We start from the raw sequence: 15,014 nt of genomic DNA, 5'->3' as shown, positions 1-15,014 counted from the left end.
TGCCTCCACCCTCAGGTTGGATCCCTTGGTGCCCTGCAGGCACGCAAGCTCCCTGAGCCCCAGTAAGCACCAGGTCGATGAGGGCGGACCCACCAAGGGTCAAGCAAAAATGACAGGCGAGACAGCCAATGGAGATGCGGGATCAGGTGGCAGCGATGTGGCATCCCAATGGGCTCCACGGAGGGCCGGGACGAGTGGAGGAAGCGCGGCGTCGGCAGGGCTTGCCGTGGCTGAGGAGATTATAGGGGCGCAGGCAGTCCAGCCGGCTTGTGTCGCTGCCGTCTTCGGAAAGGTCATCGGCCCGGTGCTTCTCCGCCTATGCCGTGGACGAGGAGGTAGCCGCAGCTTTGTTCTGCGTGCGGTTCTTCTTCCCTTCTCCCCATGCTCGCAGGCACGCTGAGCCGAGCACCAGTTGCACGGTGGCCGGGAACGCGGCAGGCCAGGTGGCAGTGTTGATGCGGGTGGGTGGAGGGATTGGGTCCCTCTCTGGGCTGTCCCTAAAACATCATGCTTCTTCGGTGCCCCGCCACGGTCCAGCCCTTGGCTACCGCAGCGCCTACTGGGTTGCTGGTGCTGTCCGCCTCGCCTTGGTTCCCAGCCGCGCTGTGTCAGGCGTGCGCAGACGAGGGCCTCTGACGGTAACGCACTTGCCGCGTGGTATCCCCTTGGTGCTGCCGGTTGCGCAAATTTTGCTGCCGAGGGCTGGACAGGATGCTCCTACCTTGTGTTGGATATCAGTCTTGAAGCCTTGGATTAAGCACACGCAGTCGATCTCCCCATTTGTCACCAAAATGCTGAGGCTGAACGGTTGAGGATGTCTTTTGCTTTCGAAGGTAGGGTTTCTGCGCAGCGTAGGCGGCCGACTGGTGCTATGTCCTTGCAGGCTTCCTGTGATTACGCTTTTATTCAGTGCCTGAGTTTCCCGTCACGTGGGAAACGAGCTGCTGCTCATCTTCCACTTGAGTAGATTCTTTGCTGATTTGGTTAAGTCGTTTGCCTCGTGCCTCTATTGGAAAGCTGCTTAGGAAATGACCCACCCACACGAGAATGTCTTGGAGGTCGCCGATGTGAGGTACTAGCCCATCTGCTTGCCCCCATCATTTTCCACAGTGAATCCGGCTTCTGGAGGGGACTCTGTAAATGTGCTGTATTTTGCATATAGGAAGCATGAATAGCACACCAGAGAAATCAACGTTTCGGCTTGTGTTTGGGGTAGCTGGCAATCTGCTTCTGTAGGAGTTCCGTGGGGCATATCGATTTGCTTAAGCTGTTCCCTTTCTCTGGAGCCAACTGCATTTTAACCCTTTCCTCTTCCTCTAGTACATTGCGTTGGGTGCTCTTTTGCCCCACACCCCGCCACTTTTCCTAGTCATGCCTGAGGAGCGAATTATCAGGTTAACTGGAGCAGAAGATTCTGGCCAGCCCGTAAGTACTGTGGAAGCTTTCTGTATGCTAACCCGTACCTGTAATTAGTTCCTAGTTGACTAGACTGTTTCCCCTGCCCCCTTTTCTTCTCGATAGGGCAGAGTAGGTTACTTCTGGGGTCCTGGTGCTACAGCCTTTTGCCTCTAGCTTGGAACGGAGCTGAGCTTTTTGACTAAAAGTGGCTGTATAAAGCAACACTTGCCCCTGGGTGCATACTTCTCATACTGTTGGAGAAATTCTTGCTAGCAAAGGACACAGAATGATAAACATGAGCAACCTGTGCTGGGAGCATCCTTGAATCCATCTTGGGAGTTAGATACCAGGCACAGGGTAGCACCCCCCGCATGCAGCTGCAGGGGGTGGAGTGGCAGCTGCAGGTGGGCTGAGTTTAGCCAGCCCCAGAGGCTGACCCTCAGATTGTTATGGTATATTGACCTATCCATGCCTTACATGTGACCCTGTACCCTCTGATTGTAACCAATCTTGGTGGAGCATGCCTCTTGTAAGAAAGCATATAAGTCACTGTATCACGGAAATAAAGTGGACTATGACCATCTAACCATACTGGTGAAAAAAGACTCATTGTACCCAGGTGCTCCACCGGTTTACGCCAATATGGTGCAAATTGCAGTGTTGTTTTGGAGCACTGTCTGATGCTTGCCGTCTTGGTTTAGAGTAGGAGTAGTGGTACTACTTCCACTACGGAGGAGAGGGCTTGGGGGTTTTGGCAGGTCAGGGGCGAGGAAGGGCAATGCTGGTTGAGAGGTGCTGGATGCTTCCCCTTTTTAGCTCTAGAAGTCAGTTTCAAAGACTCTGTAGACCCGTGCAAACAGCAGCCTATAGTTTGGTTTCCGCTAGAGTTTCTTATGTTGCCCGAAGACATGATGAGGGGCTTCAAGCTGGAGACAAGCTTAGCTTCTGTGTCTGTTTCATAGTGCTTGGGAGAAAAAAAAAAGCCTTGCTTTCTCCACCTCTCCTCACCCCCACACCCCCCCAGTTAGGGTGCCTGATCGGTCTTTGTAGCTTTGCTTGGACAATGTGAGTTGGAGGCGGTTGGGCGTCTGGCTTTGCGGCCAGTAATCTGAAGCGCCGTGGTTGAATGGATAGGAATTGGCTAACTGGTTTCTCTGGTTGGTTCTCTGCTTTTGTTCCTTCCCTTCCTGCCCTCTCCCCAAGTTGTGCGTGGCTTCTAATTTTGTTTCTTTATGGCTCTGTACTTGCTCCTCCAGCTTCCCGGGCGTTTCGTGACTGTTGGCAAGAAGCGTGCTGCTCACCTGGGCCGGACGGATGGATTCCGTGCGGCTGTGGATGAAGGGCCCGAGGCTGGGCCGCATGCCAGTCGTGCACATCTACGTATTCTGGGAGGCCGTGGGTTGGGTTGGCCGCCTGGCTAAGAGTCTTGCGCCGTAAGAATTGCAGCAGGTGCACAAAGCGGCATTGACTGGATTTTGTGTGGTGCCCATCGATCCAGCCACTCTTGATGTCTAATGTTTGATGAGAGGTGTCCGTGGGAGGTAATAAAAGCTTTGAGCAGCATTTGCGCAATAAAGACTTAGCATGGGGATATCACCTCCATCTCGTGCATCTTAATGAGGGGAAATAGTTCCTCAAGTCAAAGCGGTGTCTCCCTGGAGCGTAAATATGTGGAGCATGTCAGTCTCTTAAGGGTGTTGTATAGCTGGAGGAAGATTTGCCCAGCCATTCGTAGCGTGACGCTGGAACCATCACGCAGTCTCCTGCGTCTTGTAGGAGGCTAACACTTAGCTTTTGTCGTAGGTTGGGAACTATAGTTTAAAAATCCTCTAGGGACTAGAGGAGCCTAGGGAAAGGGTGAAATTGTTATTGGATCCCATAATTCTGCTATCTCTTTATAAGATGTCAGCAAGGCCAGCTCGTTCTCCTTTCCTCTCCGTCCTGCCCGCTGTCTCTGGCGGGAGCTACTTATCGGGATAAACGTGTAAGGAGTGGGCCTAGTTGTGGCCTGCAGAGGCTTTGTTTGGGCCTATGGGTGGCAGAGGGGCTGGGGACTGTAATGAGTTTTGGGTTGGGGGAAAACACAAGGGGGTCGCTGTGTATCTTGTTTATGCTCTGTAATTTTGTTATGTATCTTTCCTTTCCAATAGAATTCTGCATTTTTCTCCAGTTCATTTGTGGGAGGCTGTATAGGGTTAACACTCCAGGGGGAGTAACCCTGAACCTGACCCTAGGCATCTTGTCCCCTCCCCAGGGGTGGGTCTGAACACCACCAGGTGATGGTTAGTCCACTCCCCACCACTTCCTTTCCCATAAAAGCAGGGGACTTCCTGTTCCTGCCCCCCCACACTCTGCCCCGCGCTCTGCATCTCCCCGCATCACTCCACTCCCTTCATACTACGTGGCAGACACTAGGCAGACAAAGCCGCCATCACAAACTCAGGTTGTATTTATACCTTTTCTATTTTGCTTTTCCCTTCCCTATACCTTTGTAACCTCCCTACCTCAGATACCTCTTTGTAAGTTATTGTTAAACTTTTCCTTTTAACTTCCAAATCGAGTGAGATTGATTTGTTTGGGTGTGCTTACCTTTCCTCTCTACTTCCAACTCCTTTCTTCTGGGGAGGGAGGGAGGAGAGGGAAGGGCACTCTACAAGTTGTTATTGGTTCTACCAAATTTATTAGAGTCTCTGGGAATTTAAATTAGAACTGAGACAATTAATTTGGTGCTCAACGTGGGGTTAGGTAGAAAGAATTATTTCAGACAAGATTTGGAAGTTAAAAATGGATGTTCTGAGAGTTTTAATAATCCAGGCATTTGGATGGCTGTTTTGGTCTTGGATGATGAAGTTTATAAGTTACTGTGTTTTCTGGATGGTGATTGATATGGTCTGGGAATATTCTAAGAACTTGCCTGTGCAGGTGTATGCATATTTATGACACCAAGCAGATGTCAATCTGTTGGAGGGTAGAAGAGCCCTGCAGAGGGACCTTAACAGGGTGGGTGGATGGGCAGAGGCCAATGAGATTAAATTTAACAAGGCCAAGTTCTACACTTTTGCCACAACAACCCCAAGCAGCACTACGGGCAGGGGACAGAGTGGCTGGAGAACAGCCAGACAGAAAGGGACCTGGGAGTACTGGTAGATAGCAGGCTAAAGATGAGCCAGCAGTGTGCCCAGGTGGCCAGGAGAGCCAATGGCATCCTGGCATGGATTAGGAACAGTGTGGCCAGTAGGACAAGGGAGGTTGTTCTTCCCATGTACTCAGCACTGGTCAGGCCACACCTTGAGTGCTGTGTCTAGTTCTGGGCTCCTCAATTCAAGAGAGATGTTGAGATACTGGAGCATGTCCAGAGAAGAGAAACAAAGATGGAGAGGTTTGGAGCACAGCCCTATGAGGAGAGGTTGAGGGGATGAAGGAGGTGGGGCTGTTTAGCCTAGAGAAGAGGAGGCTCAGGGGTGATCTCATTGCTGTCTACAACTACCAGAAGGGAGATTGTAGCCAGGTGGAGGTTGGTCTCTTCTCTCAGGCAACCAGCAACAGAACAAGGGGACACAGTCTCAATTTCTGCCACGGAAAGTATAGACTGGATGCTAGGAGGAAGTTCTTTACAGAGAGAGTGATTACCATTGGAACAGGCTACCCAGGTGGTGTCGCTGTCCGTGGAGGTGTTCAAGAGCAGACTGGATGAGGCACTTAGTGCCATGGTCTAGCTGGTTGGACAGGGCTGGATGGTAGATTGGACTGGGTGATCTTGGAGGTCTCTTCCACCCTGGTTGATTCTATTTTATGTTATTCCTTATATTAGATAATTGAAAAAATAACTCATACACTGTATTTGTATTGTGGAATTTAATGTTCTGGGTAGTTATTTCAGTAAAAATGTATGGGGTTTCCTTTGTCTAGCTTTAAGGAATTCATACACTGTTCTACATCAAAATCGAGTTACGGTTGATAATCCCCTACTTTGACACCTTGAAAACAGTTAAGAATCAGCTGGAAGCTCAAGCATTGACAGTGTTTGACCTCACTACTATAGATAAAAGTCTAGTCTGGGGTTTGGAAAGCTTTTTCTTTACTCTTCACTGGTGAGGCCACACCTGGAATACTGTGTCTAGTTTTGGGCTCTCCAGTTCAAGATAGACAGGGACCTGCTGCAAAGAGTCCAGCGAAGAGCCAAAAGAATGACTGGGGGACTTCAGCATCTCCCCTGTGGAGAGAGACTAAGAAACCTGGGACTGTTTAGTCTAGAGAAGGGAAGGCTGAGAGGAGATCTAATCAATGTATACAAATATCTGAGGGATGGGTGTCAAGTGGATGGAGCCAATCTCTTTTTGGTGGTCAGCAGCAATAAGATAAGGAGCAACAGCTACAAATTGAAACATAGAAGGTTTCACCTCAACGTGAGGAGAAACTTCTTTACAGTCAGGGTGATGGAGCCCTGGAACAGGCTGCCCAGAGAGGTTGTAGAGTCTCCTTCTCTAGGGACTTTCAAAACCTGTCTGGATGCATTCCTGTGTGTACTACCCTGGGTGATCCTGCCTTGGCAGGGAGGTTGGACTCAATGATCTCTGGAGGTCCTTTCCAACCTCTAAAGTTCTGTGATTCTGTGATTCTGTGATATTTCTTGAATTCTGTTGGGAATCTAACTGTTTTTGGAAACGTGTCTCAAACATGATACCGATCTGAGAACGTGTGTTGGGACACAGAAGCTCCAGATATTTTTGGGGCAAAATGGTACTGGATAACTGTTATTTCACTGTGTTTAAATGTGGTTTAGGGAGGGTATATTGCAATTCTGAGCTGGAACACATGGAAACCGCGTCTAGCCGTGGCCATTGAAATGCTTAGGGGGAGGGGTGGCCCGCCTCGTACTTGCTGCTGTGGGGGCTGCCGCTGCGGACGCTTGCAGACTCCCCCTGTCTCGCTGACTGGCCAGACCAGTCTGGCGGGCCAGGCACATGCTGCCTCGAATGCAGCACCACCCTTAACTCCCGCCATGGTCCTACCCAGAGCTCCGCCTCAGCCCCTGCCCTGAGCGCACCTCCCCAGACCCTGCCTCCACAGCCCAGCCCTGTCTGCCTTGCCCCTATCACCACACAGCAAGCTAGAACAAACCTGAGCCCTTCCACAGACACAGGGCAAGGAACCTCGAGTGCCCCCCCCGAAACATGCACCAGCTGGAAATGGATCTGATAATGGAGTTATAGTTATCAGCTCTATGCCCAGAAAGGAAATCCGGCAGAAACGGCAGGAATATGCAAGGGCAAACGGACAGTCCCTTTTAGCCTGGCTTTTTAGCTGCTGGGATGCTGGAGCAGAGACTGTGGACTTAGATCAGAGGGAGGCTAAACAGTTGGGGTCCTTGTCGAGGGATGGGGGTGTAGATAAAGAGCTGGGGAGGCTGGATGGCACCCACTCACTTTGGGCCAGACTCCTCACAGCTGTGAGATACAGATATGCCTCCAAAGATGAAATGATCTTCCATTCCCTTAAGTGGACAAATATGGAACAGGGTATCAAATACCTGACGCAAGTAGCTATACAGGAGATAATCTATGGAGATGGCCAAATGCCCCCAGACCCTGATGATGTCCACATGAAGTCAGCCCTCTTAAAGAAATTGACCTAATGTGCCCCTTCCACATATGGACACACTCTGGGAGCACTGCCGTTGGGCAGAGACCCCAACAATCTTCCAATTGTCTGGGAATTTGTTAATGATCTGAGGCAGTTTGAAGACAGTGTCTCCAGAAAGGCCCTGATCTCAGCTGTGGAAACCCTCACCCAGGAGATGAATGAGCTTAAGGTCTCTGTCTCTGAACTGCAGAAGGCAGAGGATGACTGCTCTTCACCTTCTGAATGGGTACAGGTCTCAGCTGTCAGGAACACACACCACCATACTCTTCCTCCTCATCCTCGTAGGAGACCAGTCCAAAGCAGACAGGGGACACCCAGGGGTTCACTTTGGAGAACACTGTGTGAACACAGGGAAAACATGAAAAAATGGCATGGCCAGCCCACCTCAGCTCTATGGACCAGAGTGAGGGAACTGCAGGGGGCAAACGCAGGGAATGACTCCTCCAGAAGAGGGGTGTGGGAGAATTCTCCCACAGCGGGACATGAGCTGTAAACATGAGGGAGATGTCCTTGAGCTTGCTGGCTCAGGAAGCTAGGCTGTGGACAAGTGAGCAACCCACGCACATCTGCAGAGGGCTGGACCTCTGGGGTGGAACCACAGGTTGTTTTCGCACAGGGTAACCTATCTGCACCTTGCACGTGGCTCTGGGCCAATCTGTACTGTCCACTTGTGCCAGCCCTAGGCTGACTGTATACACCTCCTCTGAGCACTATATAAGAGGCTTCGCTTCCCTAATAAAGCTGTACTGATGCATAGCAAGCTGCTGAGTCGACTCGTCAGTACCCCGATCTCACGTCTCACCAGCCTCCGGACTCCGACAGATGGTGCCCGAACAAACTGATTGAACCACCATATCGCTACGCTGCCAGGCACTGAGGCCTGCATCCTGGACCATCGAGAGGCCTCCAGGCCACGATCCAGTAAGCCCTATGCCTGGCTGTTGGACCGCTGAGGCCCTGATGAGGGACTGAAGCATTGCTTCACCTCCATGCGGTAAGGAGCTAGCAGAAAAGGAAGGGATCAGACGCTACGATACCCCCTGGTGGAGAAACCTGCTTTTATTCCCTTTTTTCTTTCTCGGACAACCCGGTACTAACCACGGGGGATAGTTGCTGCGAGGATGGGCATGACCATAGAGATGGGCGTCTTCTGGAAGCTGTAAGCGCTGTACAGACAGGAACCTTCCAGTAGCGGCAGTTGTTGTGACGACAGGCGTGACCATATAGATGGGTGTCTTCCAGAAGTCTTAATGGCCTGTGCTAGTTTGAAGCAGGCTAGAATGTTTTGGTAAGAAAAAGTAGATAATTGGCCATGAAAGGAAAACATTGGTTATGTCTACTCCCCTCACAGTCTCGCTGAGAGCTATGGGAACAAGAAAGTAAACATTAGATAACACTCGCCATTTTTTTGTCTCTCTGCTTCTGGGCTTCAGACCGAGACACATCTCCTTAACCTCGCTGCCACTAACCTTGCTTCTTAACCTCTTGGCTGCACCTCTTTTCTTCCTAGGATTTGGGGTAAGGTTGAGAGGGGTAGGGGGAGGTGCAGGGGTGGTTGAGAGCCCCTCCTGGGGACTCAGGTTTCTGGGAGGGGAGTTGTGCTTCTGTATTGCTTATCCTTTGTATATTTCTGTATATAACTGTATATATTGTACATATCTGGCCTAGTCTCTGCCATAAAAACTCTGGGTACAGAGCTTAATGAAGGCATTGAGAATGGCATTAAGAAGAGCATGAAAGAACTGAAGGAGGATCTCAGAAACCTTTCCAATCTGGTAAAGGATACCATTCCTGCATCATCTGAATGGGTGCATGTTTCTGCAATCAGGAACAGACGCCCACCTCCTGCAAGGCAATTCCAGCCCAGGAGGAGAGAAATTCCACCCAGACATCAGCAATCACGTGCGTCACTGTGGATAATTCTGCGTGACACATACGGGGAGAACATGAACAAGTGGGATGGTCAATCTACTTCAGCTCTTTCAAAGAGAGTCAGGGATCTGCAGAGTGGCAGAAACAGAGGCAGCAATGCCAGAAAAGTAGCTGTCACTTCTTCAGCTCCCGAGAGCAACTGCAATTGCAGTCACAACAACACCAATCACTGTGTACACCCCACATGCCATGTTCAGCATTAGGGGTGCCCTGCCTCCTGCCAGGAGGAGGAAAGGGATAGTGGAGAGAACCGAATCTATTGGAATGCATTCATTAGGTGGCCTGGCAGATCAAAAGTTCAGAAATACAGGGCTGTTGGGAATCACATTCGGTGGAGTGCTATGGGAAGATGACTCTTTGTTCACCAATATGGTTAGATGGTCAAATCCACTTTATTTCCGTGATACAGTGACTTATATGCATTCTAGCAAGAGGCGTGCTCAGCTTAAGATTGGTTACAGTCAGAGGGTCCAGAGTTACATGTAAGGTGTGCATAGGTTAACTTATCACAACATTCTAAGGGTCAGCCTCCCAGACCACCCACTCCAGCCCCCTTAGTTATCTAGTCTCTGCCCACTGCAGCTGTGTGTGGGGTGCTCAGTTGTTTACATCTCGATTTCCTAGCCTCGCTGGGAACCAAGGACGTTCTCAGCGCCAGTTACCCATGTTTATGACTTTATGTCCTCGACTGGCGAGAAATTCTTCCACAATTCCCTCTTTTTCTTTTTGAGCAACCCACACCTGGCTAACTACCTTAGTTAAGCTCTTCTTAATGCAAGCAAAGACAATACAAGCGCATAGCAGAATTATTATGAAAATAACAAATAGCCGTAAGCCTTCTCCTAATAAGCTGCTTAACCACCCCGGGATTGTCCCAAACAGGTTCTGCAACCAGTCATCAAAAGTCGATGTTTCCTTTTTGATCTTATCAATATGGCCTTTCAACCAGGTTATACTCTTGTGAATGGACTCACCATGATCTGATAAATTCAAACAACACATCCCTTCGAAGTCCTGGCAGCCATGTCCTTGGGCTAGCAAAAGAAAATCAACGGCTGCTCGATTTTGCAATAGGGCATGACGAAGGCAATTTTGATCAACCAATAGTTGTCCTAAAACCTTTGTGGTGACATTGGCTTGTTTTGCTGACTGTGCTAGTTTGAAGCAAGCTAGAATGTTTTGGTAACAGAACTAGATAATGGGCAGTGAAATGAAAACAATTGATGTCAACTTCTCTCACAGTTACGCTGAGAACTCTGGGAAGAAGAAGAAAACATTCTCCATTTTGTTTCTCACTCTTGCTTTTGCCTTGGACCTGGTCACATCTCATTAACCCTGCTCCTACTAACCTTGCTCCCTAACCTCTTGGCTGCACCTCTTTTCTTCCTGAGAACTGGGGTAAGGTTGAGAGGGCCGGGGGGAGGTGTTGGGGTGGTTTGAGAGCCCTTCCTGGGGACTCAGGTTTCTGGGAGGGGAGTTGTGCTTTTGTATTGTTTATCCTTTGTATATTTCTGTATATAATTGTATATAACTGTATATATTGTAAATAGCTGCTTGTAAATTCTGCTAGCTGTAAATAAATTGCTTCATCTATATTCCCAGGGTCCGTCTGAGTTAGCTGGGGCAAATTCAAAAGTGTGGGGGGGCGGGGTAACCCCCAAACCATCACATTTTTTTATTGGCTTTCCCAACGTGGGGCTAGAGATTTTTGAGTGACTGGAAATTAGCTCTGGGAATTAAGATGAAGCTAATCAAGCAGCTATTGTATTTGGTTGGTGCATTGCTCTGGTCTGGTTTTGTTTTCTTGGCATTTAGTTGGTTAAAAGGTCAAATTGTTGCTTATTTCATTGATCTGGCTTATAATAAGGCTAAAGCTAAGGTTTCAGATATGTTCGGGAGCTGGGGTGATTTTATTCTTGGTTATGCTGATTTTAATATCTCTGAGAATATTACCAAGGACATTACAGGAGCTCTGGTCAATAATGTGACAATCAATGGAAATTCTGCTTTAAATATGGCTCTAATGAGAGTTATTCAGCCTAAGACAGGAATTCCAACTGTTTGTATAGGCACATGCTCGTGTAAAACTGTTTTTCTTCTCACAGTTTTTAATATTTGCCTCATGATTTTAATATTCATATTAATTTTGGCATTATTGGTGAAAAATTCAAAACCAGCTTCTGTAAGAGCTAGGAAAAATTCTGTGTCTCAGAAGCAGTCTCTTTCACAGCAAAACAAGGGAACACAGTTATCGGCTTCCCCCTTGCCAGCCTCTGCCCCTCCTTCTCCAAGTGCTGGGAACACAGCCAGTGTTCCTGCCACTAACGTAAACAATGATAACGGGCAGAGTTCGGCAGGAGCCCTAGGAGGACAGGTCGGTACCCAAAATCAGAATGTTCCTAGCAAAAATGAAAACAAGTCAGGGTTGGCAGGCATCCCAGGAGGACAGGCAAATAATCCCACTAATGTTAATAATACTACTAATGCTGGTAACGCTAGCCCAGTCAGTCCAAATCCTAATGACACCAGCTCAGCCAATTCGAACGCCCAGCCAGCAGACCAGAACCAAAATCCTCCTGTTAAAAGCAAGGCAGATTTGAACTCACAAGCTCCAAGTCAGACCCCTAAGGATACAAACCCTCCAAGTCAGACTCCTAAAGATTCAAATCCTCCAGCAGACACATCCAAGTCTGTTGCTGCTCAGGCCCTTCTGGCACCTGCTAAGGCAAAAGCTAAGACAAAGAGTGGTTCGCAGGAGGATGTAAGACAGGGGACCTCTGGTGATCAGCAGCAAGAGGAGGAAGAGGAGGCAGTTAGTCTGCGAGACCTTGTAGATGTGTTGAGACAACAATACTCAAGTGAGAGGAGTGCTGTGAGGTTAGCTGCCAGGAGAGAGGATGGTTCCAATGAGTTTAGGAATGCTATGAGGAAGATTGTGTTAGGCCCGGCACCACCAGAACAACAGGACGAACAGGTGGAAGATGACATCCAAGGCTCCAAGGATCCACTCAGAGAGGTCAGGGAAGTTAGGAAGGAATACACAAGGGAATCAGGTGAGCCAATCCTAAGCTGGCTAGTGAGATGCCGTGGCATTGGTGCTAATGCCCTGCAGGTAGGAGACAAGTCTGCCAAGCAGCTGGGACCACTCACTAAGGAGAGTGGAGTGGACAAACACCTGGCAAGTCCTCTTGGTAGGGTTAGCTTGTGGACACGCCTTCTGTTGGCTGTGGCTATGAGATATCCTTCCCGAGATGATTTGCCATGGGCTGCCAAGAAGTGGAACACCGTTGAGCAGGGAATTAAGCTTCTGAAGGAGTTTGCTGTGAAGGAAGTGCTTTATGGAGATCATGGTACTCATGAGCCTGATGATATTCCTTTGGGAACAGGTCTCATGAAGAAGCTGATTAAACTTGCTCCTTCATCCTATGCTAACATCTTGGCCAGTAAGTTTCTAGCAAGGAGTGATAATGGAAGATCTTTCACTGTTGGTGAATTCACTGACCAGCTCAGGCAGATAGAGGACAGTTTGTCACACTCCGGCCTAGTCTCTGCCATAAAAACTCTAGGTACAGAAATAAGAGATGGCATCAAAGAGAGCATGAAAGAACTGAAGGAGGATCTCAAAAACATTACTAATCTGGTAAAGGATACCATTCCTGCATCATCTGAATGGGTGCATGTTTCTGCAGTCAGGAACAGACGCCCACCTCCTGCAAGGCAATTCCAGCCCAGGAGGAGACAAATTCCACCTAGACAGCAGCAATCACGTGCGTCACTGTGGATACTTCTGCGTGACACATACGGGGAGAACATGAACAAATGGGATGGTAAACCTACTTCAGCTCTTTCAAAGAGGGTCAGGGAACTGCAGAGTGGCAGAAACAGAGGCAGCAATGCCAGGAAAGTAGCTGTCACTTCTTCAGCTCCTGAGAGCAACTGCAATTGTTCCAACAGTTGCAGTTCCTCTCACAACAACACCAATCATTGTGTACACCCTACATGCCATGTTCAGCATTAGGGGTGCCCTGCCTCCAGCCAGGAGGAGGAAAGGGATAGTGGAGAGAACCGAATCTATTGGAATGTATTCATTAGGTGGCCTGGCAGTTCAAGAGTTCGGAAATACAGGGCTTTAGTTGACACAGGTGCTCAGTGTACTTTATTGCCATCAAATTGCAAAGGGACAGAGTCCATATCTATTTTTGGAATCACTGGTGGATCTCAAGAGTTAACTAAGATACAGGCTGAGATCAGTTTAACTGGTAAAGAGTGGAAGACACATACTATTGTAACTGGTCCTGATGCGCCTTGCATTCTGGGAATTGACTTTTTGAGACAAGGTTGTTTCAAAGATCCTAAGGGTCATAAATGGGCTTTTGGAATAGCATCTGTAGAGATTGAGGATGGTAAATTGAAATTGTCCATTAGACCTGAACTTTCTGATGAATCTGCAGTTGTGGGACATCATGACATAGAGGATCTGGAAGTGCCAATTGCAACTCAAACTGTTCATCACAGGCAGTACAGAACTAACCGTGACTCTTTGTTGCCCATTCATCAGCTGATTCGTCAATTGGAGAGTCAGGCTGTCATCGAGAAAGCTCATTCACCTTTCAACAGTCCCATCTGGCCTGTGCGCAAACCTACGGGCGACTGGAGACTGACAGTTGACTTTCGTGCCCTCAACGAGGTGACGCCACCCATTAGTGCAGCTGTGCCGGACTCCAGTACGAGCTGGAATCGAAGGAGGCTAAATGGTATGCAACTATAGACATTGCTAATGCTTTCTTCTCTATTCCCATAGCAAAGGAGTGCAGGCCTCAGTTTGCATTCACCTGGAGAGGTATCCAGTACCAGTTCAATCGTTTGCCTCAGGGGTGGAAACACAGCTCAACCATCTGTCACTCAGTCATCCACAATGCACTGGAGAAAGGTAAAGCTCCAGAGCACATCCAGTACATAGACGACATCATTGTGTGGGGCCAAACTGCTGAGGAAGTCTTCGAGAAAGGTAACAAAATCATTGACATTCTGTTGCAAGCAGGTTTTGCCATTAAGAGAGACAAGGTCAAAGGACCTGCCAAAGAAATTCAGTTTCTGGGAGTGTGGTGGCAGGATGGTCGCCGTTACATTCCTCAGGATGTGATCAACAAAGTCTCTACCATGGCTGTTCCCACCAGTAAGAAGGACACACTTTCTTTCCTTGGTGTGGTGGGATTTTGGAGACCACACATTCCTGGTTTCAGTCAGATTGTCAAACCTCTGCATGATGTGACTCATAAGAGAAACAATTTCGAGTGGGGACCTGAACAACAAGCAGCCTTTGATCAAATTAAACGAGAAGTAGTCCATGCAGTGGGCTTAGGACCTGTGAGATCTGGTCCAGACATTAAGAACATTCTGTACACGGCTGCCAGTGACAATGGTCCAACTTGGAGTCTTTGGCAGAGAGCTCCAAATGAGACTCGTGGTCGTCCACTTGGTTTCTGGGGACGTTGTTACAGAGGTTCAGAGACAAATTACACTGCAACTGAGAAAGAGATTCTAGCAGCCTATGAGGGAGTGAAAGCAGCTTCTGAAGTGATTGGAACTGAGTCACAATTGCTTTTAGCTCCTAGACTGCCAGTTCTTAACTGGATGTTCAAGGGCAAAGGTTCATCACCACATCATGCCACAGATGCAACCTGGTCTAAATGGATGGCTTTGATAACCCAACGAGCACGAATGGGTAATCTTGATCGACCTGGTCTGGTGGAGGTGATCACCAACTGGCCGGAAGGCACAGACTGTTCCAAACCTCCAGAGGAGAAAATAACTCGTGCTGAGGAAGCTCCTCCCTATGGTGATCTCTCTGATCAGGAAAAGGACTATGCTTTGTTCACAGATGGTTCCTGTCGTCTTGTTGGGAACAAGCGAATATGGAAGTCAGCGGTTTGGAGTCCAACCAGGAGAGTTACGGAAACGAAAGATGGCAAAGGAGAATCCAGTCAGTTTGCTGAGGTAAAAGCTGTTCAACTTGCTCTTGATGTGGCTGAACGTGAGAA

The sequence above is a fragment of the Pogoniulus pusillus genome, chromosome W (assembly GCF_015220805.1).
Source record: "Pogoniulus pusillus isolate bPogPus1 chromosome W, bPogPus1.pri, whole genome shotgun sequence".
Lineage (NCBI taxonomy): Eukaryota > Metazoa > Chordata > Aves > Piciformes > Lybiidae > Pogoniulus > Pogoniulus pusillus.
Note: the sequence above shows the minus strand (reverse complement) of the source record.